The sequence below is a fragment of the Lacerta agilis genome, chromosome 7 (genome assembly GCF_009819535.1).
Source record: "Lacerta agilis isolate rLacAgi1 chromosome 7, rLacAgi1.pri, whole genome shotgun sequence".
Classification (NCBI taxonomy): Eukaryota; Metazoa; Chordata; class Lepidosauria; order Squamata; family Lacertidae; genus Lacerta; species Lacerta agilis.
The window spans coordinates 50337328-50343327 of NC_046318.1; positions in this window are offsets into that span (position 1 = coordinate 50337328).

Genomic DNA, 6000 nt, shown 5'->3' on the forward strand with positions numbered 1-6000 from the left:
AAGCAAAGGATTGCATTAGGAACCAGCAGATTTATGAGACTTATTAGTCATTTGTTGCACAGAGGTCTTCAAACAACTTACAACATATTTAAAAAAGCATATTGTGTGCGTGTGTGTGTTATACAAATATATGAATATTATCACATACAAAAACAGGTGCAAGTCAAAAATATATATAACAGCCTCAGGAAGCTTTGGAGCCCACAAACAGCAAAAACATCTTAGTCCATCCAAAGCTTGGGGGGAAAGATAAGTTTTTACCAGACGCCAAAAAGAAATTTGTGAAGGCAGCAGGTGGACAGCGTTTCACAGATGGAAGCCATAATGGAAAAGACCCTTTCCCTTGTCATCAACCTCTATGTCTCCTTCAAATAAAAAACGTATGTACTGTGGGTGGTACATTTCTACTGAGGCTTTTTGCCTTCATTCTTGGGATGAACTGCTGCATTTTCTAACTTTGCTGGGAATCATAGTGCAGTGGTGTGACTAGTCAGCTCTGGCAGTGTGTAGGCTGTTTGCTGACCACTGTGACTGGTTGTATATTTTTTTAATAGCGTTTAATTAGCCTTCCTCCAGCTTTATCCCTAATGCAGTCACTCTTTGTGCCGGAAGCCACCACCTATCAGAAAACCTTTACCTGTAACTGAGCATCCAGGGGTTCTGTTTCTTAATTATTCAGTAGGCTGGTCCATGCTTTGCTTTTTCTTAAGTCTGCTTGACCTTGCTCATGTCTGCAGGAGCAATTCTCTTTAGCCTTGGCTAGATCCCGTCTGCTTGCCTCCCCAATAACCTTGCCCCTTAGCAATAATTTTTCTATGGTTAGCCAGGAGCCCTCCATCTATTTCTATCTCTATCATACAAACAAACTAAGTGTGATCTATAGGTAATTTCAGGAATATATGTTTGAGTAGCCTGGTTATTGTTACAACTAATTGCCTTGTAACAACTAACCAACCTGCTATTCTGTATCATTGTAATTGGCACACCAAGCTGCTAATATATTTTACTCACTGTCTCCCATTTGGGCAGAAATTTTTTAGACTAAATAATATTTATGGAGAAATTTATTGACTTTTCTAATTCCTCCAAGTATGCAATAATATTTTTACTTTGGTAAACTGGTATGGACAATAGTAGCTGCTCTGTGCGGCGAAATGGAACATAACCAGAACTGCTTCCATGAGCTCACAAGAAACAAACAAGTTCATATATAAGTATAAACCGAGAAAACTGGAAGCCTGGGAGGCACTGTGCAAACAATAATTAGGCGACACACTAGAAAACCTCAATAGGAGTCAAACTCTGTAGCATTATTGGATGGCTGGAAGGCATATAACACTCTCACCCCAAATATTGCTTCTTCACATGGTGGTATGCCATTTTCCTCCAGTTTCTGGATCTCCTCTGCATGATTAAAGTTAGTATTCTCCAACACACACACACACGAGGGAGAGAGAAAGTATAGGCTTTTGAAGGGGAAAAATACTGAGTGGGGAATTTATATAAAATACAGGAGTGATATACAGGTAGAATATAAAATCACAATAGTTAAAATAGTTAATTTACATTTGGAAGAATAGTGTGGGATATAGGGTACTCATGCTATATGCACCTTTCTGGGGAGGGGATTCCACGCAGAAAGACATGGCCCAGGCCACCATTCCCTGTACTTCTGAGTATGCTGGAACTACCAAAAGGCCCTCTGTTTATCTTAACAGCTGAAAGGGCATGTAGGTTTCAGCTGTTTGTGGCCTGTTTATGGCTTTAAACACCAACAGGAGCACCTTTAATTGGATAGGTTAACAGGTTATTTGAGCCCTGGCCAGTAACCTGAACACTGCATTTTGGAATGGTTTAAGTTTGAGTAGCCTTCAAGGGCAGTCCCATACAGAGTGCAATGCAATCCGGAAGTTGCATGGAATACAGTTGCCAAGCCATCTCTATGTAATAGGGTCTGAAGCTGGAAACAGGCACTCCGAAGCCACCGAGGCCAACATTGGCTCCAGGAATATACCCATGACACAGACTTGTTTCTTTCAGAACAACCTCTCTACTCACTTCTCAGACAAACAAAAATGTCACAAAATAGTATTTTGTTTAACATCTTGCCTGATGGGGGAAATTCTGCAAAACTCAAAAGCTTGTTCACTACTTCATGACATTTTACTTCGTCTTAATAAAGATATTTCCTTAATATGGCTTATAATTGTCACTTTCTGAATCCAGAATTCCAAAGAGAACTCAGGATTCAGCCAGTTTTTCCATAAGTGCAGATACTAGAATTGCCTGCTAAACCTAACAGATGAATTAATATTGTGTCTTAAGTAAACTGGTAATGTATCTTCCTGTTGCCTTACTGGTGTTTTAAATGACATTTTACATATACTTATAGATTGTTGTTGATATGTTGTAAGCTGCCTTAATATGTTTTATGAAAAGCAGATTGTGAATTTTCAGATAAATAAATTTTAGTATACCTGTAGCAACATTTTATCTCTGAAACTCCCCCCCCAAAAAAGTCGAGTTTCTGTGGTGAAATCATTCTCTCTCAAATGATTGGGTATGACTTTTCCATCTTACTGAAGTTGGTAGCTCCTCACAATTAGCAAGCGCCATAAATAAAATATGTATGATAGAGTGAGAAGTGGATACTGTGGAATGCAAAGTTCAACAGTGGACTTCTCAAAATATATACATTCTTCTGGTTCTTCCATCATTTCCTGGTTACTGAAGCTGGAACAAAGCATCCTTTTGTTGCCAATCACATGGTTCTCATTACGAGGGAGCTTTGATTTTTGTTCTCCAAAAAGCAGAAGCATGCATTTAGTAAATTGGAGGTATTTGAAAACTTTACCCCCTGTCTAAGGTGCTGTTGGTAACCTCTGGGGAGGAGGCAAAACAAGCAAATTTTCCTGCAATGAAATAAGTTCAGTTTACGGTCTTCCGTTTTTGAAAGAACTGTACCTTAATAAAATGCCACACTGTATAAAGTGTCACTACTTGACTGTATCGTTCATATGGTTTCTGTATTGTTGTCTCAGATGTTGTCTCTTGTAATGCAAGTGGTTGAATGATTGCACTTCTAGAGTTGATGAATTGCTTTCTTTCTTTCTTTTCTTTTCAAAATATGCATAGATCTGAAAGATAAAAGGCTGATGGAACACAGTTCTAAATTTAACTGAAAGCAAAACTGTTGTTTTTATTCCTGTACTTTTTACCAGTTAACCCAATTTAGAAAATTATCACATCAATGAAAGTATTCCCACTATGGATTTCTGTGCAGGGAAGTGATTTATTTGCTAAACTTACATATCCAATGGCTACTAAAATCACAGAGGTAAGCCTGGGAGGAGTAAGGTGGCAACTCTTGCCGCTACTCTAATTTTTATTTAAACCTAGAACTACCTTCTACTCCTAGAACCAGATGGGAATAGATTGTTGCAAAGATAAGTAAGCATTACCTCGTGTCCTTCAGCTTTTAGATTGGTTTCTGGGTGAACATATGTGGCTTGGCGCTTTCGTTAATCCTTTCTGTTTTTAAAAGCAAATGTTAGCCCTTGAGGTTCATGGAAATTTTTTATCTGTGCTTCTCAGGGCTGAATGAGGGATGGCAGAGTTGCACGAGCATAAATATCCAGTAATTAGAATTTAAGAAAAGGTTTTGTGGAGAGAGAGATATATATTGGGAGCTTTTCACATAGCACCATGGGAACAGATGTTTTATCTAGACAATGATAGTTGGGCACAGAATGATGGGCTATATGTAACTTGGGCTGAAAGGTGATTCTTAGTTTTCAGGAAAAAAATAACATTTTATTTTACAGCAAAAACACAAAAGCATTGTAATGGGAGATGCTAAGCATCACACAGACTGAAACTGCTCTATATAGCCAAGCTTATATATATATATATTATGATTTCAATAATAAATCAGACAAGACTGAGTCTGCAGCTTCCACAAGTGTGAGTCAAAATCATAATGTTGCTTTCATTTGTTCAGAGCCTCCCCCCCCCACTCCGCCATACACAACCAGGAGTTAGAAAGGTAAACAGAAATTGGACACTGGAAAATGTGCAACTAAGTGTGTGTACCATGTGGAATTTACAATGCTGAATTAGATGACCTGAGAGGGCTTTATGATGTTTGGTCAAATATTCTCCGATCCCCATCTATATGTGAGTCTCTGCATTTGTGAAGCATTCCATATTTTTAGCCCAGAGATGGAAAGAAGAAAGAGTCCCTGCCAGAGAGGAATGATGGACTACGCTGAAATGGCAAAGCTGACTGGAAAGCTCAGGAACCAAGAGGACAAAAACTTTAAAAAAGAATGGGAAAAATTTATAATTTATTTAAGAGACCACTGCAAGCAGATGAAAACATTAGCAGGATTTTAATCTCACTTGTAATATAACAAATATTATGGACAATGTGGATTGACACAAAAACATAGACTATGGAAGAATATGCAGTTGTAAATGTTGACAAAAGGACCCATGGAGGGGATGGGGGGGGAGTCGAGATTCAGAGTAATTTCGATATATGGATATGCATTTGGATTGTTATAAATTTATATTTGTAAAACCAAATAAAATGATTTAAAAATAATAATATATATGAGAATCTCGGCATCTTGGGTGTGTTATTTAACATGCATGCTTTGCGTTCATGCAAGCATTTGGTATGTATACTCTATGTAAATGAGGCAGAGCACTAAAGATTTTTTGTTCATCATATTTAAGAACCTGAGAATTTTTCAAGTAATTTCTAAACTATAAAAAGATCTGAAAAAACGAGCATTTGAAAATGTGATAAAATATTTTTATAGAAAGGTTTGAATTATGAATGTGAGTCTCTGCATTTATGAATTATGTCAGAATGGGATAGTCACCATGGGCCAAAGAACATAGGATAAGTAAATTTCTTGAATATATGAATCAATGGGAAACAGTAGTCATAGGCATTTTAGTACAGTGGTACCTCGGTTTAGGAACATAATCCATTCCAGAAGTCCGTTCTTCAACCAAAGCCGTTCTTAAACCGAGGCACGCTTTCCCTAATGAGGCCTCTCACCGCTGGTGCCCTTCCACCATTCAGCTTACATTCGCAGACTGAGGTAAAGTTCGCTAGCCGGAACACTACTTCTGGTTTTGCGGAGTTTGTATACTGAATAGTTCGTAAAGAGGGCTGTTCTTAAACCGAAGTACCACTGTACAGGTTTTCCTAAGATGCACATTGTTCTATGCAATTCTTCCAAATATACACATATTTGCAAAGCATTTCCCCCTAATATATTGTATTTTTTTGTATTGTACTTTCTAATATATGCATTTATATGTGCACTTATATGCATTTTTGTACACATTATACATTACTTGGCTGGAGAACTGCATTGCAAGAATTTCAAAGGGTGGCTTTGGTTTCAGAAATGCTTTGAAATGAGAAGTGAATAAAATTTCTCCCTTCCTGCGATGGAAGCTCATGTGTCACACCAGTATGCCCATAGAGTGGCTTTGGACACAGGGCATACAAGTCTGCAGGAAGCACACTTGCCTCTTTAAGGTATTTGTAATATCTGATTTGAAACTTGTAGTTTAAAGTGTAAGCTTTCTCCACCTTTTGGAGCTTGTAAATCTTGTATATGTTTCCATGTGAAACCTCCAGAGGGCTCTGGCTTACCTGAGCGATCATAACCCAGCACCACTGTTCATCCATCCCAGTTTTACCACCAGTGTTAAGTACGGATTCTGGCAACAGACAGTGAGGCAGCTCCGAGGAAACTGGCCGCTTGGCAGGCAGACATGTTGCTTGTTTAGAAGGACAGAGCGAGTTATTTTGGAAAGGAAACTGGTGCCCTCTAGAGGCTTGTCTTAAAACGTACAAAACACCTCTCCACAGAGAAAGATGAGCTGTACAAGTTCTGCATCGCATGTCAAAGAGAACAAGCCTACGAACCAGACTGGCACCATCACCTCAATCTTGACAAATGTCAAGCAGCCTGT